Source organism: Notechis scutatus, chromosome 7 (assembly GCF_049901735.1).
Source record: "Notechis scutatus isolate UNSWTSFEM ecotype Mainland chromosome 7, rNotScu1.2, whole genome shotgun sequence".
Classification (NCBI taxonomy): domain Eukaryota; kingdom Metazoa; phylum Chordata; class Lepidosauria; order Squamata; family Elapidae; genus Notechis; species Notechis scutatus.
Genome location: NC_142015.1, coordinates 10,751,680 through 10,774,819, shown reverse-complemented (window position 1 = coordinate 10,774,819; position 23,140 = coordinate 10,751,680). Strand labels below are relative to the sequence as shown.

The window sequence follows — 23,140 nt, the reverse complement described above, 5'->3', positions numbered from 1 at the left end:
TAACTTTGCAATGACAAAGTTGAAACTGTTTCACACTTAATATGTGAGTGCAGCAAAATCCTGCAGACTACCAAGCTAGACATGATCAAGTTGCTAAATGAATCCACTGGTCATTATGTAAAAAATACGCCCTACCTGTATCCAAAAGGTCATGGAAACATAAAGTGGAAAAGGTTGTCAAGAATGAGACAGTGAAAATCTTGTGGGACTTCCGAATACAGACGGATCGCCATTTGGAACACAACACTCCAGATATTATGGTTGTTGAGGGCTGAACTGTGCAGTTTATTGATATCGCTGTACCAGGAGATGCCAGAGTTGAAGAAAAAACTCTGGAAATAAATCACGAAATATCACAACCTGGCCATTGAAACTATGCGATTATGGTTGAAACATGTAATATTGATGCCCATTGTCATTAGGGAACTTGGTACCATGTCCAAGCATTTTGTAAAATACATCAAGAAATTGCAGCTTCCTGAAACAACACCAGCGGAACTGCAAAAAACTGTGCTACTCGGAACAGCATATATTTTAAGAAGATACTTGGTTGATACCTAGAACGCTGACAGTAACCCGTCTCAACCATTAGTGCCAGTCAATGGTATTTGTGATGCATTTTTGAATGTTCAGCGGACTGAGTTTCATATTGAATGAATAAAGTATATAATAATAAAAATGCCAAATCCATTCTGAATATCTGGATGACTGTGCAATGAACCACAATTCCATTTTATAATAATTTCTTTATATACAGATATAGAACTGCATATGTTTTAGTGTCTCTGGTGGCTCTTTGATTTATGGAATTTTGGTTAGAATGTCAAATTCTTGCCTGTTGGAAAACATTGTCTACAGAATTTATATCCTGAGAGAAGGCACTACATTCAAGGGTGGATATTGCTATACCCTTCCTTCCTTCCTTCCTTCCTTCCTTCCTTCCTTCCTTCCTTCCTTCCTTCCTTCCTTCCTTCCTTCCTTCCTTCCTTCCTTCCTTCCTTCCTTCCTTCCTTCCTTCCTTCCTTCCTTCCTTCCCTAGTAAAGTGCAGAGCCATCTTGTTAAAATAGTAGCCTGAGCCTTGATATAATCCTCCTGATATCATCCCTATATCAAATACAATGGCCTTCCGCATTGCCCCTATAGCTCATAACAGAGGAAACTGGAAAGCTATTTTTCAGCACTAGATGGTGCTAAGGGACCAGTTTACTCTCCCCCACCCCTTCACTTGTTAAGGAAAGTGTAATCTATAGGCAGTGGTAGGAAAAAAAAAATTTTGGAAGAAAATTTGGAGCGTCTTTAGTGTGGAAAGAATGGACTGAAACTCATCCAGTGAGATGCATATATATTTGTGGGGAATCTGAAAACAGAGAAGTAAAATAATTTTTTTCATGGAACTGGCAGTGTGTGGTTGAAGACATTCCTGAAAATAATCATGCTGAGATAAAAAGCAAACCAAATTCAATATAACACACACTGTGATTGCACGATTGTAGTTGGCAACTTGGTGTTTTTTTTCCCCTCACACAACCGTGAAACCAAACCTCTACATCTCTGGAAGTGAAGAGTTAAGGTGCCATATTGTAAGTTATCTCAAAAACCTAAACCCTCCAAAAACTCTCAAGAATGGTGGCAGACTCTGTGTCATGTGAGGCTCCATTCAAAATCCAAGAAAGAAAACCTTAGACTCCATTGTTATAGAGAAAAGGGCTTTTACTGAAAATTGAAGTGGCAGCATCAGAAGAATACAAGATCTGAGGCATTAGGTGCAAAAATCACATATACTAAGTTATGGCAACATTCCCATCCACAATAGTTCAAACTGGCCATCCACTTTGAAATGTGTATAATGTCATGTGGGGCATCTTCAGGTGATGTTTCAGACATCTGGCTCACCAGGGAGGTTGACCTTGACCTAGACAGAGGCTACATCTGCACAGTAAGCAAGTGAACATCCCAACTTTTAATTTCACCAACTTAAACCTCCAGCACTCTTCCCCCACCATGAAGCCCAATTATTCTTCCCTCCCCCCATTTCTATGGCAGATGGAAAGGCAAGCAGGAAAAGGATTCTTGGAGGCTGCCATTCTGCATTTAACTCTGAGGAGCTAGCTTTCAAAGTTACTTAAAGTCACACACTTAGGAGGAATTGAGCCAAATGGCTCTTGTTTAATCTTGTCCATCTTCTCTTCAGTCCTGCTCATGTGTTTCTCTTCCAGACGGTGAGCTTAGCTTTGCCACCCAAGGAATCTTGTCTGACACAGGGCAATACTCTCTTGGCTTTCAAATAGTAGTAACAATAGTACTTGGATTTATATACCACTCCACAGTGCTTTATAACAATCTCTGGACAGTTTACAATGTCAGCATATTGCCCCGAACATGCTGGGTCCACATTTTAGCGATCTTGGAAGGATGGAAGTCTGAGTCAACCTTGAGCCCCATCAGAACTGAACTCTAGGCTTTGGACAGAGTTTGCCTCCCGACCACTGCATTCTAACCACTGTAGCACCAGGGCTCCTAATGATCCTACTTTGCTTTGTGTAGCTCCCTTCACTTATAGTTGGGGTGTTTGGCTCTGAGATACAACCCGGTGCCTCTAGTAGAAAGCAGGAAAATGGACTTCTTTACCCAAGTTGACAGAAATATCTTCTTTTCTGTTAGATCGGGTAGATCGGTTCCATTGAGACGCGAGACCAAAGTGAATAGTCAGCTCTTTATTGAATATACAGTTCTGTACAAGACCTGTGAATCGTGGCGGCTCTTCATATAGAGCTAGCGTGTGGCTCGGCGGCCAATGACATTGCTTTGAATCTCCTGCGACCGGCTTGGCCAATCGCGGTAGATTCTCAGTGCACCAATCACGGTCGCTCAGTCAGCCAATCAGGTTGTGGTCCATGCGGACCAATCAGAATTCAGGATTTGGAGAATGTTAATATAGAACACCCCTCCCCTCTTGGTTTAGTCCAACGGAGCGTGGTGACGTAGTCGCGCAGGTAGGCGGGGCTTCGTACTTGCCTAGTTGACTTGCGCGTTTCAGTAGGTGTCTTGTCGTCGACCGGTTCGGACGGGCTCCACGTCGCTCTCAAACCCTTCGATGGAACCGCCTGGAATGGTGAGCCGGGCCCATTGCTGCAACTCCCACCCGGTCTACCCGGGTCGGTCGAGTTGTCGGCTCCGCCGTTCCCGCCTGGTCTCTCCGGGCTGGTTGAGCTGGCTTGGCTGCTCCTTCCAGGTGAAGCTCCCGTCTGCAACGGCTCGAGGTCTACTGGTGAGTATGGCTGGTTTATTGTTTGGGTTTGGCTTGTTCTGGTTGGGGGGTGTTCTGCCTGCGTTTCCTCTTCCCCTTGTTCGGCGTTTGGGTTTCTCCCCCTTCTGGTTTCTTCATTAGTGGTTGGTTGCGGGGTGTTGGTGCTGTCAGCGGCTAGTCTTGACCATAGCTGGTCGATGTGCCGCTTCCAGCTTCGTCCGTCGGTGGTTTGCAGTCGGTACGACTGGGGGCCCGTTACCTGGGTTATCTGTGCCGGTACCCAGAGTGGGTCTTCCGTGAAATATTTTGCGTAGACATTGTCTCCGATGTTAAATGTTCAGTGTTTACTGGACGAGCCTGGGGGTTTCTCCGGGTTGTACGTGGGGTGCAACCGGTCTAATGGGGACCTTAGTTTCCTGCCCATAAGTAGTTCTGCTGAGCTTTTATTTGTGGTTGTGTTGGGTGTGATATGTTGTATGAGCAGCATCCTATTTATTTTTTCTTGTATGTCACCGGTTTCTATTTTTTGTATGGTTTTTTTTGTGTACTGAACCATTCTCTCCGCCCGCCCATTCGCCGCTGGATGAGCGGGTGATGTTAAGGAATGCCTTATACCTCGTTCGGCCAGGTATTTTTCAAACGCTAGTGCTGTAAACTGCGGTCCGTTGTCCAACACTAGCACATCTGGCAGCCCGTGTGTGGTGAAAAGTTTATTCAGTTTTTTTATGACGGCTTCCATTGTTGTTGTTTTCATGGTGCTTACTTCCAGCCAGTTGGAGTAAGCATCTACTGTGACCAGGAATGTGTGTCCCTTGGTGGGCCCGGCAAAATCTATGTGGATTTGTGAACGTGTGGCTGAGGATCGCCCCGACACCAAAGGGTGATGCGTCGCATGTTACCGTCAGCGGCAGGGTCTCGCTATATTGAATGAGGACTGTGTCAGACGTTAGTAGGTTTTTGGTCTGTTGGAATGTGTTTTCCTCCCGCTTCCCCCAAGTCCAGGCGGCTGTTTTGACCAACAGCCTATGCAAAGGTTCTGCCACGGTCGCCTTTTGGGTTAGGAAAACATTGTAAAAGTTAATGTCCCCAAAATGCCTGCAGTTCCACCTTGTTTTTTGGTCTAGGGGCTTCCTTGATAGCTCTGAGTTTTTTTTCGGTGGGGTGGATTCCGTGCTTGTCTAGGAGATACCCCAGGAATTCGACCCTCTTGGTGCAGAGTTGGCATTTCCCCCTTTTAACTTTAAGGCCAGTGTCTTTGAATTTTTGCAGTACCGCCCTTAGGTGGGTTTCCAATTGTTTTTTGTTGGTGGCTGCCACCAGCACGTCGTCAAAGTAAGGCACCACTCCCTTTATTCCCTGCAGCAGTCTTTCCATGAGGCTTTGGAAGACTCCTGGCGTGACGCTGACTCCGAATTGGAGTCGGTTGCATCGAAATGCCCCTCGGTGTGTTACAATTGTTTGCACCTCGGCAGTTTCGGCGTCGACCGGCAGTTGCTGGTAGGCTTGAGCCAGGTCGAGCTTCGCGAAGACCCTGCCTCCCCCCAGTGAGTGCAGAAGGTGCTGTACTACTGGGACGGGGTAGGCGCTTTGCTGCAGGGCATGGTTGAGGGTGGCCTTATAGTCACCACAGATTCTTATGGAGCCATCCGGTTTGATGGGGGTGACTAAGGGTGTTTCCCAACGGGCATAGTCAATTGGCTCTAAGACCCCTTGTGCGATGAGCTTATCTAATTGCTCATCGATTTTGAGCTTGAGCGCAAATGGCACTCGCCGCGGCTTAAGGCAGATTGGGGCAACGTTTGGGCTAAGGTTGAAGGAGATTGGGGACCCCTTGTACTTGCCTAGGGTGTCGTCGAAGACCTCCTGGAAGTCCCTTATGAGCGTTGCCTCCCAGTCCGCCTCATCGGTGTGGTGAATGCCCGTCACTTCGATTCCCAGCGGCGTGAACCATTGCAGTCTGAGCAGGCTGGGGTGGTCTTTGTGCACGATTGTGAGTGGCAGTACCTCAGTGTGGCCTTTGAAAGTTATTTTAAAATGTCCGATGCTGACTACAGGGATGCGGTTTCCCTGATAGTCCTTCAGGGTCAGCTTTTGGTTGCTCAGCTCGTGGCGGCAGATGGTAGGCACCAGGCGTTTGATTGTGCACCAGGAAACCATGGAGAGGTAGGACCCGAAATCCACCTCCATTTCGCATGGTTGTCCCTTGATGCCTACCTCCATGCGCACCTTCCGGGTGTCGATGGTTGATGAATGGCCGATGACGACCGTCTGGTGGGTTTCCTCTCTCTGCTGCACCTTGCTGAGTCGTCTGTTCCAGCTGTCTCGGCTCCATTGGCTTTCAGGCTGGCGGTCTCGGTTCCTGGGGGTGCCATCTCGTCGCCGGGGGCTGCTGCCGTGACGCCGGGGACTGTAGTTCCATTTGTTCCGGCATACCTTGGCGATGTGCCCCCGCTTTTCGCAATGCCGGCAAATGGCATTGAGAAAACGGCATTTGGAGCAGGGGTGATTGCCTCCGCAGCTGGCGCACTGGAACCCCGACTTACGTCCTCTCTAGTCCCGCCAATTGCGCTCCGCCTGGAGCCAGTGGATTTCTTCCTCCTCGTCGTCGGTGTCGGAGGGGGAATTGACGTCGCCGTGATGGGTGGTGGTGGTCGCCCAGTGGCTGGTCTCCACGTGTTTCTCTGGTGCTGGGCCCGTCTCAATGGCTGCCTGATGGTCTGCCCCGTTCGCTTGCCGCATCCGGGCCGCCGACTTGTGGGTGGCCTCAGCCGCGGTGGCTTCCGCGACGGTGTCGGCGAGGGAGATGTTGCCCTTGGCCATCAGCCTGCTCTGTAGGATGGGGTCTCTGAGCCCGAGGACGACTTGGTCTCGCAGAGCCTCGTCCAGATCGGTGAACCCTCACAGGCCTCCGAGGTCCCTCAGTTCAGCCACGAAGTCACTGATGCCCTCGCCCTCGCTGGTCCCGTCGGTAGAACTCGTGCCTTCGGATGAGGGTGGGCACGGCAGGGGCATAGTGATTTCGTAGGATGGGCTCGAGGTCAGCCCAGTCCATCTCCTTTACGTCCACGGGCTTGGCCAGGGCTTTGGCCATCTTGAACACTGCGGGCCCGCAGTGTGTCAGGAACACGCCCCATTTTCTCTGCCCGTTGGCATCCTTGAGGTTGCTGCATTCCAGGAACATTTGGAACCTGTCGGTGTAGGACTCTCAATCCTCAGTGGCCGGGTTAAAGGGTGCGGGTGGCGAGGTGCTGCTGGCCATCTTGGTGGTCATTTCACGCCGTTTGCCACGTGCTTGGTTGGTCTCTTTGTCTCACGATCCCACCCTCATCGCCAGTGTTAGATCGGGTAGATCGGTTCCATTGAGACGCGAGACCAAAGTGAACAGTCAGCTCTTTATTGAATATACAGTTCTGTACAAGACCTGCGAATCACGGTGGCTCTTCATATAGAACTAGCGCGCGGCTCGGCGGCCAATGACATCGCTTTGAATCTCCCGCGATCGGCTCGGCCAGTCGCGGTAGATTCTCAGCGCACCAATCATGGCCGCTCAGTCAGCCAATCAGGTTGTGGTCCGTGCGGACCAATCAGAATTCAGGATTTGGAGAATGTTAATATAGAACATTTTCTGTGTGGGTGTCCAGCAAAGGGCTGAACTGACACTACACAGCAGCTCTGACGTTGTGCATTTGAGATGGTTCCTAAGAGAAGGTGTTTGTTTTTAGAAGCTAAATCAAAGGGGCTCTGGAGACCTCAGTACAACCGAGAAAGCTCTGTCCTCCCTTTGCATAACAATTCTCTTTAATTTCTTCAAAATTTTGGCTCAAGTATGACAAGCTTGCCACATTTGAGGGGACTTTTAGCAGGCCTGAGCAATGATCCCTGCTGATTTTAACATCTGGATGTTCCTAATTGGTTCAACAAGTGTGAAACTCTTAGTGAGCTGGACTCAGATTTAGCATTCTTCATGGCCACGCATATCCAAATGATTACTCTCCTTGCTGTTTTGAAATGACTCTGTGACATAAATCTCTAAAATGCACACTCATTTCAGATGCTTAAGGTTCCAAGTCAGGGAAAACATTTTGTGCTCTTTCATTCCAAACCAGCAGACCTGATTCTTTGTTTACTTCCTGCTCCTATAAATGATTCTTACTCTGTCATAAAATATGCCTTCTCCGATGCCCTTGAGCAAAATCATGAACGTTCCTTAATGAGCTGGCTGGACCCTGTGCAGAAATGATCTAGTGAATGACATGGCCTCTCTGGAAATAGGTATTGGGGCAGGGTACAATTAGTGAAAACCTTAGCTTATTTTCCAAGAAGAACCAAATTGTAATTAATACCTTACAGTTTAAACTAATGCTGTGCAGAAAAATCCTGCATTCCCCCAGAATGTTTCATTTTGTTTAATAGAAAAGAAACTTGTACCGAAACCTACTTCACAGTTTCTACTATTGTGACAGCTTGAAGATGTCTCTTCCTGCAATAACTGAACACCAGGATTTAGATAGCTGCTAAAGCTAAGGCACTGTATATTAGCCAGCTAAAGGGCATAAATCTGTGACCCTCAGTAGAGGGTCTGAAGCCCACTGAGTAACATCTGGCTTCCCATGTCTGGAAAATCCCATTAAAGGCTTAAACCAGTCATGTGTGGTGCCTGGTGGTGGTCAAAGACTGAGCAAAGGACTTCCATTTAGTTCCTCTGTGTTTCAACATTTCTTTTAAATAATCTTGGAGGAATTTGGAAACTTGTTTATTTACTGTGTGGAGGGTGCAAACAGTACAAAAATGTGCTTTTATGAAAGGCAACTGGATTTTCTTGGGTTTTTTTCTTTGAAAACATTTTGCTTCTCATCTAAGAAGCTTCTTCAGTTCTAACTGACTGTTGGGGAATGGAAGGAGAGCTAAAATCGACCCTCAGTGTGCTTATGATCAGATAACTACAAATATAATTCCTTCTATTCCCTGTAAATCAATTTTTGGATGAGAAGCAAAATATTTTCAAAGGAAAAAACCAAGAGAGTCCACTCACCTTTTGGAAAAGGACCTTTGGGACAACCATGATTTTTATTTATTTATTTTTATTTTATTCTAGAAAAAACATTTATTTGACATACATTTAAAACAGACAAATCAACATATATATGTCATCCCAAGAGAAAAATCTTCCAGATGCCCCAAACTATACGGCCTCCCAAAAATACACCAAGAAGGCATTCCTCTCAGACCCATAGTCAGCTCCAGAGGAGCACCACTACAAAACCTAGCTAAACACTTAGCAAAACAGCTACAGCCCCATGCTGAAACAGCAGCTTCACATGTACAAAACTCATACCACTTCTTGGAAATGATCAAAGATCTACACGTGGAACAAGAAGATCTGCTTGTAAGTTTTGACGTGGTTTCACTATTCACTCAAGTCCCGAAAAAAGAAACTCTTGAAATCATCAAAAATAAATACCAACCAGCTAAACACCTCATGGAACTAGCAGAACACTGCTTAACCAACACATATTTCATATACAAAGGACAAAGATACAAGCAAATTGAAGGAGCCTCTATGGGATCACCACTGTCACCCGTCATTGCAAACCTGTTCATGGAAGAATTCGAATCCAGAGCCCTAGCTAATGCCACCCATAAACCCAAACTATGGTTAAGATACATTGATGACACATTTGTCATTTGGCCCCATGGAAAAGAAAACCTAAACAATTTCCTAACACACACCTAAACAGCACACACCCCAAAATCAAGTTCACCATGGAAACGGAAACAAACAAACAACTACCATTCCTAGATGTACTAATCTACAAAAAAACAGATGGCACACTAGGACACACCATATACCAGAAGAAAACACACAACAACCGCTACCTCAACGCCCAATCCCATCACCACCCAGCACAGATAAACTCCGTGGCCAAAACACTAATCGCCAGAACCAAATGCCTGGCAGACAAGACACACATAAAGACTGAACTATGCACCCTGACTAAAGTACTGACAACCAACGGCTTCCACAAAAGCAAAATCACCGGCTTGATCCACAAAAACACACTGAGACATAATGGAGACCTAGAAGATGAACAGACCTATGGAACAGCTGTCCTGCCCTACATAAGAGGTACTACAGACAAAATTAGTAAGATACTACACAGACATCACATCAAGACTGCCTTCAAAACAGACAGAAAAATAGCAGCCATCCTTAGAAACCCCAAAGATAAAATTGACCTGGAAAACCAAGGCATATACGAAGTCCCCTGTGCATCATGCCCGGCCACATACATTGGACAGACCAATAGAAGAATAAGTACCTGCCTGGAGGAACACAAAAATGCAGTCAAAAAGCTGGAACACACTTCCTCATTAGTCTTTCACACATGAAAGCCACAGGTCATAGCATCGACTTCAATGGCACCAAAACCCTAGCCACTATAGAAAACCCCAGCTACAGAATTATCAGAGAAGCCACAGAGATTGAAAAAAGACCTGAAAGCATGAATAGAAGAGATGATTCCACCAGACTGTCAATTATTTGGAAGCCTGCACTCACAAACAAAAAAATCTCCACACCACAAGCCAGGCAAACACCTGGGCACAAACAGATTCCCCCTGATACCTCCAGCTCAAACACACCCCAACCAGGCACCCAGATGAAACCTAGCTTCCTAACAAATGATAGCCATCCATTTACTCGGAGCCAAGCTGCACTAAAAGCCTCCAATACAGGAACACAATGTTGCCAGCCAATCAACACACAAAAAAAGCCACAAAACAAACAGAAGATATCAGAAACACCAATCAAGCAGAACACAGCAAACTCCAAGACCAATAAACACAGACCAAGACTCCCAACCAATCAGGATGAAGAAAAAACCATTCTGGCACAGCAGTAGACTAGCCCCAAATTTAAAATAGAAACAGCTGTGAAAGTCTGACTCACAGACAACACAATACAGAAGCCTGATGATGGCAGATGAGATTCTGCCAAAACATTGCTACAACTTTAAAAGCACAACTATAATGACGTGGGAAACTACCCGAACAAAGCTGAATACCATACATGTAAGTACCTGCAAAAACTTAAGAAAACACACACACACACACACACACACACACACACATGTATGTATGTATGTATGTATGTATGTATGTATATGTATATGGTGTTTGGCTTTGTTCGAAGACAGTTTCCAGTTTTGTGCGTAGGTTATTCTGGCTGCAGTTATGATGTGCAAAATTAAATATTGATATTTTTCTCCATGTTTAAATCTATCATACTTAGCAGAAAGGTTTCGGGTTCAAGTTTTAAATTTTGTTTTTTTATATTTAAAATCCAATTTCTAATATTTCTCCAAAATTTCTAAGCACATGGGCAAGTCTACCACATGTGAAAATATGTTCCTTGTGCGTAGTTACATTTCCAGCGTTGGGTGATAGGTTGGGGAACATCTTAGCCAGTCTCGCAGGAGGTAGGTGCCAGTGATGAACCATTTTATATAAGTTTTCTTTATACGAGACTGACATGGGGACAACCATGATTTAGTTGACCAATATTGTTGCTTCTTGGCATGCATTTGTCCTTCTGAAGATTCCCTGGTTGACCATACTTTCCACCAGAGAAAAACACAAAATCACAAAATTTTGGTCTTGTGATTTGATAGAAGCAAGACTCTGACCACTTTTTCAAACTGCACCTTTAACATGTTTCTGAATATAATGAAATAGAATAAATGTCTCACTACCATTAAGAAGCCCTTTCCCTCTGAAACTGAAGGACTAGCTTGTTTTTTTATCTATTTGATTTTCACCCTATTGATTTAATTATGCGTGGGAATCGAAAAGGGACAAGCCACCTTAAACATACAGTATCTGGGGAAGGATGTGCTTCTGTCATGATAGAATTTAGAAAAAATGCCCAAAAGATATTAGGGAAGAAATCTTATTACATCCATTAAAAAAACACCTCTAACTAGGCTATTCAATCCTCTTCTGAAATTGGTTTCAGAAAGATTTGAAAGATTATTCCATGATAATTGGCATGTTCCTCTGATTCAATCATCTTTCTGATGATTTTATGCCTATGCCCATGAAGTTTTCTCACCAACAAGGTTTTCTCACCCTTTTTAACAACTCTGTAATCCCTTAATTCGAGGTGGAGTTGGGAGCGACCGGATGGAGCTGAGCATTTACTTGGATAGATGCCCTTCCTGACACCATGCAGAGTTTACAGCAGATATTTTTTCTTCGTGCCCTAGGAGAGAAATATCAGCCACTACCTAGGATTGAACTCTCAACCTTCTAAGTGGGAAGTGAGCATCTTCACCACTAGACCTCCATGCCACTCTTTTCTCACCAATAATATGGACATGATTTGCCGTTCCTAGATGTTAATTTTTCCAGTCTAGCCTCCAGTCACGATATTTAATATGTGTCACCCATTCAAATTCTGATCAGGCTTAACTTGGCTTGGCTTCTAAGGATAGATAAACTTATCTAGGGTTTACATTTAGATATACCTAAAATAAATTCCTGTGATCTTTTCCAAAGCCATCACTTATTCACAGCAAGAATCAATTATTGTTCACCAGCAATTACTGATTGTTCCTTTCTTGGTATTCTATTGGGGGAGGGAGATGTGTTTTATTTATTTATTTGATTTGCCAATTGTTTACAAGATAATAAGTATAAGTGTATACATAGTTGTGAATACATGAAATGGGTACATATAAGAAAAATAAAAGAAGAATAAGAGAAACAATAGGACAGGGACGGTAGGCACGTTGGTGCGCTTATGCACGCCCCCTACAGACCTCTTAGGAAAGGGGTGAGGTCAATAGTAGACAATCTAAGGTTAAAGTTTTTGGGGTTTGGGGAAGAAACTACAGAATCGGGTAGAGTATTCCAGACATTGACCACTCTATTGCTGAAGTCATATTTCCTGCAATCAAGTTTGGTGCGGTTAACATTGAGTTTGTATCTATTGTGTGCTCTTGTGTTGTTATGGTTGAAGCTGAAGTATTCATTGACAGGTAGGGCATTGCAATGTATGATTTTATATACCATGCTTAAATCAGACCGAAGACGGCGTAATTCAAGGTTTTCTAGTTCTAGAATTTCAAGTCTGGTGGCATAAGGTATTCTACAACGAGTAGAGGAGTGGAGAACTTTTCTTGTGAAATATTTCTGGACTTTCTCAATTGTGCTAATATCAGATATGTAATGTGGGTTCCAGACTGATGAACTGTATTCGAGTATTGGTCTAGCAAATGTTTTGTATGCTCTGGTTAGTAGTGTGATATTACCAGAGAAAAAGCTACGTAGGATTAGGTTAACAACTCTTAATGCCTTTTTGGCTATGTAGTTGCAGTGGGCTCTAGCACTTAGATCATTAGAGGTGAGTATTCCAAGGTCCTTTACAGAGCTTGGGTCATCAACAAGATCTTGACTATTCAGCTTGTATTTTATTTTCTGATTTTTTTTTGCCAATATGTAAGACAGAGCATTTATTTGTTGAGATTTGAAGTTGCCATTTGTTTGACCATTCTGATACATAGTCGAGATCTTTTTGTAGGGTAGCAGTATTGTCTGTGGTATTGATCAGTAAGAATTGTTTAATTCTTTGAATGTCTTCAGGTCTAGAAATTCAGATGCATTATTGCAACAGCAAATTCTCTGCCACTTACACAACAACTTCCTGATCTGATTAATGTATAAGAATAGCAGAGTAAGGATTAAGTGGCTCCTGCTCAGTCACCTTCCATCTGAAGCTCAGCTTGCTAAATGGTCCTTTCTCTAGCAGCAGAAAGCAAAGCTGTTACTGATTTATAATATGAATCTTTTTTTTCTTTTTGTAACCATTGGGGTGGCAATCACACCCTTTCTACTGCAAACAATTAGGGAGAATCTTGTTAATCACCAATTAGCAGCTATTCCCTACCGAGATCCTGGAGGGGGAGAAACAAGCTTGCAGTTTTTTGTTTTTCAAAAAACATACATTTTTCCCCATTAGAGAGACAGGAGCAGTATATTAAAGGGAGCAGCGGGAGTCAAATGCCATCCACCTATCTCCCATGCAAGTTTTAATTATAGCTCTAGATTTGCCCAAGATAAGTAATCAGTCTGTCCATTAAGATGCCTCCTTTGTGCAACAAAAAATTGGCCCCTGAGGAGGAAAGGCATGTAGTTGGTGAGCAGCCGTAGCTCTGAGGCCTGGCATGTTTAATTCCAGTCAATTGAGAAGGAATTGTCAAAAAAGTGAAGCAGGACGGGAAAACCCTAACGAGCCAAGTGACCTTGCTCAAAATCAAAATCAAGTATCAGAGGATCGGCGCATAACACGCACTTTTCCCCTGAAAATAGGGGGCAATGATGTATGCGTGTTATACGCCGATATAATGTTAAGAAGCCTTCGTGAATGCTGCTGGGATCGGGATCAAGGACACAAATGAAAGAAGGGGAGGAGGAAGCAACCGCCTGTCCTTCTCTCTGGGTCAGCCTCTCTCGCTCCTCCACCAGCACAGGAAGAAACTGCTTCAAAGAAGCGGGGGCTTTTCCTGTCGCCTCCCCCCACCCCCACCCCGCCCGCCCGCCCGCAGTGCTCCGCTTGCCTGCCTGCCTGCCTTCGTTAATGGTTGAATCGGAACAGCTTCGCTGAGTAAAAGAGGCGAATAGTTATTATTCTCAGCCGGCTGCTCCCAAACAAGCAGAAACTAAGGCAGGCAGGCAGAATTTTTTTAAATTTTTTTCCCTGAAATTTCCCCCTTAAAATGAAGATGCGTGTTATACGCCTGTGCGTGTTATACGCCGATAAATACGGTAAGTATTTCCCAAGGTTCACTTGGGGTAGGATGGTAGCTCAGTTGAAATGGGGGTTGGAAGAAAACGCAAAAGCACTTCCCATGAGGACCGTTCTCAGCTAGATGGACAATCAGTCAAAATCCTTTGGTATCAAGTGCAAAGATTTGATGTACTGGGTTAGTTTCCCTCTAAGAATTAGGAAACCCTCCAAAGGAGGTGCCAACAGTTGCCAGTGCAGATTTATGTTTTCTCTCATCCAGTTCTCAGTAATGAATTATGAACCAATGTTCTTCAAGACCCAGGAGATGAACACTACAAATGAAGTCTTGTTTGACATTGCAGTTCAAATCAATCTCTCTCTCTCCCCCATTCTAGTTCCCCAAGTTCCTGATTCTATCTACTAATTTCTCTAAAAAGGCTAAGCTATCTACCTTTGCTCTAAGCTATAATAGATTTCGCATAATGTGCTGGGTGGACCCAGCTTGAATGATGCTTTAAAAAGAAATGCCTGCTAAGCTGATATAACTGATAAACCATGGTGAAAACAAAGTCTAACTTATTCATGAATCCAACTGTGCCGCTAGTCTGTAATTAAGGTTCTACCTTCTACTTTCTTTTCTTGATGTAACTGCTTTGTAGTTGCATCTGCCACCACTTTATGTCCTTGAAAGCATCTCATTTCTCTCTTTGCTCAATCTGTACAGCCCTTCTGACAAATAAGAAATAAAAATTGGGGTGTAGGAGATAACCAGACTGAGCCTGAGGGAGGGGTCAAACACCCTATCAGTCATGAGTCCCTTTGTGTCCACAAGTGATATAAGCCCAGCCCACCTTGAATTCCTTTCTATTCTTAATTTTCACTAATTTCCTTTGACCATTAATAGTTCAGATTCCTTATTCTTTATACACATTTGAACTTCCCTGGTTCTTGACAAGGGGAAAATGAAATGATTTTCACTAAATCATCTCCTGGCTCCTTAGCAGCATCAAGCTATGTGTTAAAAGATTAAACTCCTTCCTCCTCAAACCCTCCTTCTCTCTCCCCTTTTGGAAAGATAGAGACATTCTCACAAGAGATAAAGAAAATTAAACTTTTTAAAAAATAAAATCAAATCAGATTTAAAACTTCCCTTTAACTTAAACATTTATATGCAGCCATTCCCTGTTGGAGAGGAAAATGGCAGAGCTTCTTCAATAAAACAGATACTTCCAGATGAATTAAAAAGAGGAAAAATGCTCCTAAAACAAGATGAAGTTTAGAGTTTAAGATGCAGTTTGCAGTTTAGATGGTGATGGTTTAGTATGAATTATTTAGTTGCTATGCAGATCAGGATCTTAAAATACTCAAATTTTATCAAGAAAAACATTGACTTAAAGACTGTAAAGCTATATCTGTGAACACAGTCCAAAATAAACAATAACTGAAAATTCCCAAGTTTTACAAAGATGCAAACCCAAGAGATAAGAGTGCTTATTTAACATGGAATAAAATGAAATGAAATAAAATCCAATGTCCAACATAGATTCCTAGCTAAAATATTTACATATTTCTATAGAAACAACCTCAATCATGAAGCAAATATTTTTGCTTCCTTTTCCTAAACCTATAGTAAATTGTTGGGATAATTCTAATATTGATAGTAATGGCTGGGGAGAACAGCATGGTGGCCTAGAGCAGGGGTCCCCAACCACCGGGCCCCGGACTGGTACCGGTCCGTGGATCATTTTGTACTAGGCCACCTATTTTGCTTGGGTGCCACCATCTTGTTTCGACTGCGCTTGAGAAAGTGCTTCCGAGTGAGCTTGTCGGTCGTCGGTTGGAAAGCAGCGTTTGGGTGCTGAAGGAATCCTCGCGCATTAGTTTCGTCGAAGAGGGGGGGTGGCTTCGAACAAAGAGCCGTCCCGATGGCGGTGGAGTCTCGCGTTACTCAGGAGGAGATTAAGAAAGAGCCCGAAAAGCCCATCGACCACGAGAAGGTACAAAGGAGGAGTTGAAGGTGGCGGGGAGAAGCGGGGGACGGCTGGCTGGCCAGTCGCTCAGCTTGCCTTGCCTTGGTCGTGCGTGCTGATGCCGGTACCGGTCCATGGATCGGTCTGTGGATTGTACCGGTCCGTGGGACAAAAAAGGTTGGGGACTACTGGCCTAGAGGTAAAGACATTCAGCTCCCACTCAGAAGGTTGAGAGTTCAATACTAGGCTGCGACAGATGTTTCTCTATCAAGGTGCAAAGAGAAAAAAATGTTTGCTGTGAACTCTACATAGATGTCAGGAAGGGCATCTGGCCAGTAAATGCTGAGCTCCATTCAGTTGCCCTGATTCCACTCTGAAGCAAGGGATTACAGGTCATAAAAAGAAAAAAATGCCTAAGGAAATTATGTGCTCCCTTGTTACCCCACTTCAGCAATTTCAGCTTCATACTTCTTATCTGTGTAATTTCTTCTTTTGTCTCAGTAGAAGGAACCCTTTTCTTATCTAGAAGAGAAAAGTTTGAAGGAATCTCCTGTTGCCATATCTTCATATTCAAGAGAGATTATGGATTCAAGCTCAGACATTGATTGACATTTAGGGAGACTGTAAATGCTGGCCAGCTATTCACAACAGCAATTCTCTTGTTAATCGCACACCTGCAGTTGCTAGTATAATGAAAGTTGAAATGAATTCACTGTACTCTTCCATAACTCTAGTTTCTAGAGCAATGAGGCCTTCACTGGCTAAGCAATGGGTCATCCATATTACTCTAGATGAAACATTTCATTTGCTTTTGGTTCTAACTTCACTTGCTCTAATATATTTCTTTCTGTCTGTTTTTTCTTCTGCAAAAAGGGAGAAATAATTCAACTGAGGTCTTCACTGCGGTTACTTCAGGACAAAATCCCAGTGGGCAGGAAATAGAACTACTGATGGTACCCTTTTCTTTCTTGTTTCTGACAATCAGTGATAAAAATTCCTAACTTTGCCAAAGGAGCTTTCTGCAGTATTACTCATTTGACATTTGAATCTGCAGGAACAAATCATTCAAAAGCCTTTCCTGTTTTTTCTTTTCTTTCCCATTCAACAAAAGTCTGAGTAAAAATGTGTAGAAATAATATATTAAATAGACATAGTCAGAGAATGAAATCATGAGAAGGTAAAATATGCAACAGTTTGTATAATATCAGCCTTGCTAAAAAGTACTGGGAACTGTCATACAGGGATTATTTCCTTACCCCTATATTGGAAGATCCAAAGAGTAGTTGGAAATGTACAGGTGGACGTCAGCTGAGTTGCCTTTGGATCTCCACTGATCTTATTTTGTGAAGGCAACAAGTATATGGCTTTATGGCTATAATAAATGGATTTGATCTAATTTGTGTAAGCTACTCAACGTAAGACTCAAGTGTGTGTGTGTGTGTGTGTGTGTGAGAGAGAGAGAGAGAGAGACAGAGACAGAGACAGACAGAGAGAAAGAGAGAGAGTGGTGGGATTCCAATTTTTGTTTACTACCAGTTCTGTGAATGTGGCTAGGTGGGCATAGCCAGGTGGGCATAGCCAGGTGGGGGTGGCCAGATGGTCATGTGACTGGGTGGGCATGGCTATGTGGTGGCTATGTGACTGGAGGGTGGGTCAAAAGCTTTTTTTCCTTTTTTTTTGCAGCACCCCCCGCGTCCCGTTTTTGGCCTAGTGGGCCTCAGGGAAGCCTCCTGGATGTTGAAAAAAGAAGCATTTTGAAGCCTTCCAAGGTAAGTACAACAGCAAGGGGGGGCGGGGGAATCAGCTGTGCTGCGTGCTTTAGATTAGCTAGAAAGCAAGAAATCTGATGATTTTCTGCTTTCCAGCTAATCTAAATGCGTGACACATCTGATCGTCACCCAGCTGATCATCAGAAATACTGGTTTGGCTGAACCGGTAGCATTTTTACTACCGGTTTAGATGAACTGGGCCAAACCACCAGGATTTCACTTTTGGTGTGTGGCTGTGTGTAAATAAATAAGCAGCATGGCAGCCTAGTGGTGAAGATGCTTGCCTCCCTCTCAGTAAAGGTTGAAAGTTCAATCTGAGGTAGTGGCAGATATTTTTTTCCTAGGGTACAAGAGGAAATATCTGCTGTGAACTTTGCACAGGTGTCAGGAAGGGCATCCAGTCAATAAATTCCATCCAGTTGCCCCAACTCTACCCCGAATCTATCTATCTATCTATCTATCTATCTATCTATCTATCTATCTATCTATCTATCTATCTATCATCTATCATCTATCTATCTATCTATCTATCTATCTATCTATCTATCTATCTATCTATCTATCATAAAAATGATCTAAAAATCATTTTTGAGAGACATTTAAAAAGGAGCCTATTAGCCCAAAAAACCTTCTGTTAGCATCTGTCTAGAAATATAAAAATGTCTGTACAAATTCCTCTACCAGAATTCTCAGTCCTCTGAGTTACAGTAGTACCTTGAATGAACCAGCAGCTACCCTCCTGGAGAAAATCTTTCTATGTGGTCACTTGAAGTCAAAAATGACTTGCTGGCACATAATCAATCAACTAATACTGTAGCACCTATTAAGGAACCTCAATCTGACTAGCGGTACATAGACCCTTGTTTCCTTTGGACATTTTTTTATCCCAATCTACTGGGCTGAGTGGTTGCTGACATGCAAGATAAATCCCAACTAGGCATGGCAGGATAAGAGAATGCTATCCCTGCAGGAGAAGAAAGTATGTTATCATCTATGCAGAGACAATCCTTACCTTTTGTGGATTCTATAAATAGCAATAACATTTACATCTATATACAGCTTCACAGTGCTTTAAAGACCCTTCTAAGCAGTTTACAGAGTCAGCATGTTGTCCCCCAAAATCTGGATCCACATTTTACTGACTTCGGAAGTATGGAAGGCTGAGAATCGAACTCCTGGCAGTGAGCAGTAAGTTAGCCTGCAATACTGCATTCTAGCCACTGTGCTACCATGGTTCTTTTGTGGCATCTTTTGAAGATATGTATTTAAGAAGAAAGGTTCATTTGCTGTCTTTTGTAAACTGGATTTTGTACTCCTTCAGTTAATTCCATTCTTTGTTATGCACCTTATGGAGTGGGGAAAATATTCTACGGATTGAATCACTATGAATGCTATGAAGGGATTTGTACTTAAGTAAATGTTAACAGGTTTCTCTTTGTATGTGCAAAGCTCCAGTTTCTCTTAGACTTGACACCAAGCCAACTTGCCCCTCACATGTGTATTGAATCTGTTCAGAGTAATCTTCTGTCACAATGCATTTTGTCTTGTGAAGTGCATAAAAAGGGAAATTTTATTGCCTTAGACGTGAACATTCCAGAATGTGAAGAATGGTGGTTTCATCCTTAAACACATATAGCAGAGAACATTACCTTTTCACAATCTGTGACTGGGGAAAAAATGAATGAATGTTTGAAGCAAAAGTTTCATATCTAAATTTAACAAAGTAGTGGTGGAAGGATAAAGTCAACTCATAATTTAGTCCTGATGGTAGAAAGCCTGAAAAGTTTCTATCATCTCCCAGCCTATGTCATGTAAAAATCTCCCTTTCTGCCAGAGATATTTGAGCAGGGTTCCCCCTCCCCCACAAAAATTGTCTGTGTTCAGTAGATTGGAAGAAAATAAAAGCCATGTTGACTGTCAAGGTGAAAGAACAATACAGGCACAAATACATCAGGGTTTTAAACAAGAAAATTGTTGTAAATAGAGGCCAGAATGGAGCAATATATCATGAAAACCATCATCCCAACATCATACAAAAAATAAGTAGTAGTTAAGTGAACAATGTTAGGTGAATGTGAGCTTGATTTGATCCCTTTAAAAATTGCAAATGAACCTCTGAGACAGAAAATGTATCATTACTTCACCCTGTGACACTTATAAACCTTTGGAGCATTTCCTGGCTCAAAGAAATGAAGGACAGAAGAACAGAAATGTAAATATATCACATCAGATACCTGTACAATTACCATGCCCCACCTCCAAGGCTGTGTGCTCCCTCCACTTCTCCCGATATACCAATGACTGCACCTCAAATGACCCATCTGTTAAAATACTGAAGTTTGCAGATGATACAACAGTGATTGGTCTCATTTGAGACAACGATGAATCCACATACAGATGGGAGGTTGTACAACTTGCCTTGTGGTATGACCGGAACAAGCTGGAACTGAACACACTCAAAACCATAGATATGTTGGTAGACTTTAGGAGAAACCCTCCCATACTTCCACCTCTTACAATACTAGATAACACAGTATCAACAGTAGAGACCTTCAAATTTCTAGGTTCTATCATATCTCAAACCTAAAATGGACATCAAAAACGTCATCAAAAAAGTACAACAAAGAATGTTCTTTCTGAGCCAACTCAGAAAGCTCAAAGCTCAAAGCTGCTGATACAGTTCTACAGAGGAATTATTGAGTCTGTCATCTGCAAGGAGCTGCAACCCAACAAGACAGACAGAGATCTTATTAACCAACCTGCCTCTGTATACTGCACAAGTAAAAAAGAGGGATGTGAAAATATTTACAGACCCCTCACATCCTGGACATAAATGGCTTCAACTTCTACCCTCAAAATGATGCTATAGAGCACTGTACACCAGAATAACTAGACACAAGGACATTTTTTTCTCCAAAAGCCATCACTCTGCTAAACAAATAATTCCCTCAACATTGTCAACTATTTACCAAGTCTGCATTACTATTACTATTAGTCTTCTCATCATTCCTATCACCCATCTCCTCCCACTTATGACTGTATGACTGTGATGACCCAGAGTGTGGCACAAAGGCAACACAGTCAAATAAGCAAGAAGAGTCCCTTTATTATCTCCAACTTTGCCCCCAATGTCCTGGTTACCTTCAGCTGGAGAAAAACTCTCCCAGGAACAGTGTGATGCCCCTGTTGGAGTCTAACTCCGAGGGAGAGATGGAACAGTTGACAGGGAGTGGGAGTGTGGCTCCGGTGGTTGTGGAGGAAACTGGGGAAGGGCACAGGCTGGATGGGCATTCAGAGGAAGACCCAGGCCCATCCCCTCTTCATCCTAGGGCACACAAGGAGGAATGGATAAGGGAGAAACATGAGTGGCATGGTCTATGGGGGAGGAAGGGGTCCTGATCCCCTTCATGAGCTGCAGATGGGAGGACTGTTTAAAAGGACAAACTGTGCATAGCAAAGTTGCTGTAAGCAAAGCATACATTCTTGTCGGAGCTTATCTGTGTTTTGGCTTCCTCCCAACTGTGGTTGCTGCATTATCTGGTAAAACTCTGCAATTAATCATCCTTGCCTGCCATAATAATTCATTCAGTGTGGTTTTTTTGTTTTTTGTTTATTTTGAATTAACTTTACTTTGGGTGCGGGCTGCATTTACTCTCTTCGTAAACTGTTTTCTTTAAGAGTTTGATAGCCAGCTGAGGATAATTGGACATTGGGGCCAACTTGGAGGGTTTAAAGGGACTTTCTTCTATTTTTGTGACTTGGTTATTTTTGTGTCATGCCCCTGGTCATCACAAACAGTCTTTAAGTGGAGGAAATTCAGTCCAAAAACAAAATACATACAAACTGTAAATAAAAATCCAAACAAACCACACTGTAGTAATTAACTTGACAGGGCAGGAGAAAGAATTGCAGACTTGAAAGCACAGCAAAACACACACAGTTGGGAAGACACCAGGAACACAGATAAGCCTCAATGATACCAGATAATTCACAATTTGCTCCCAACAACTTGCTGTGCGCAGCTTCCCTTTTTAAACACTGTGTTCCCAGCTGCAGCTAATGAAGGGAATCAGGGCCCTTTCTTCCCCCGTAAGCCACGCAACTCATGTTGCTCCCTTCTCTGTTCCTTCCTGTGTGCTCTAGGATGAAGAGGGGGTGGGCCTGGATCTTCCTCTGAATCCCTTTGATCTTCCTCATGATCCCTTTGCTGTACCTCTCCCCTGCTCTGCCGAGCCAAACTGTTTCTTCCACAGCTAATGGAGCCACACTCTGACTCCTTGACAGCTGCTTGGTTTCCCCCACCACCCCAATCAGATCCCGACATGGGCATGACCAATGACTGTAACTTTGTTGCTTGTATCCTTATAATTTATATTGACTGTTTCTGAGTATGATTTGATTGCTTATTTGCACCCTATGACTATCATTAAGTGCTGTACCTTATGATTCTTGATGAATGTATCTTTTCTTTTTATGTACACTGAGAGCATATGCACCAAGACAAATTCTTTGTGTGTCCATTCATGCTTGGCTAATAAAGAATTCATTCATTCATTCATTCATTCATTCATTCATTCATTCATTCATTCATTCATTCACATAGAAGTGAAGCAGACTCTGTGGTTCCTTCCTTCTTACACATCAAGCTCGTAGTGAAATGAAGTGTCATGTAGACATGTGCTGTATGGTGGATTCTTTTTTCTGGGAATTATTTCAATGGAGGCTAAATAGTTATGGACGTTCTTCTTTCTGCTTGCCCTGGTGGTCTTGTATGAAGGAAGTTATGTATGAGATGATTCCTAAATTCTTTGTTTATTTAAAGCACACTACAATTTCCGCCTGCTGCTTAAATTTCCAAAACATGTGCCAAAAGAAGAAAAGTGAGGACAGAGGAAGCAAACAAAGAAACAAAAAGCAAGTTAGGCTTTGATTAGGGTAATTATTCTGTGAAACACTAGATCAAGGAAACATGATATGGAGAAATGTCTGCCTATGCATGCATCCTCAGCAGCTATCTGGCTGAACTTATTTGAACTCAAAGAGTTAAGCATGGTTGACCCAGATTAGTAATTAGATTGGACACTACCAGGGAATACCAGGTCTCTAAAACAGATGGAAATTCAATCTACACCCTAGGAGAAAACTTCAAGAGATTTCCCAAATAAAAATCAAGCTTAGCTTGAAAGCCTTTTAATTCATTATTGTATTGTATTAATATTTATATTTTAATTGTAACCTGGGCACAACTCTTTCCTGTAGATGAGGAATAATTTCCAATGTTAAACTGGAATAATTTAAAATGTTAAAATGATGTGGTTATTTTACGATTCCAGCTTGTGATCCCTTTTAATATTCAAAAACCGAATA

At 42.9% G+C, this 23,140-nt stretch overlaps 1 long non-coding RNA gene across 1 annotated transcript in view; it reads left to right on the top strand.

Annotated features, from left to right (window-relative positions):
- The window catches only part of LOC148130026 (uncharacterized), a 512,628-nt gene that overhangs the window by 46,331 nt on the left and 443,157 nt on the right, over positions 1 to 23,140 (top strand). The window contains exons 2-3 of the long non-coding RNA XR_015750350.1: positions 16,878 to 16,957; positions 17,688 to 17,773. This is a non-coding gene — a long non-coding RNA (uncharacterized LOC148130026). The remainder of the gene's footprint in view (positions 1 to 16,877; positions 16,958 to 17,687; positions 17,774 to 23,140) is intronic.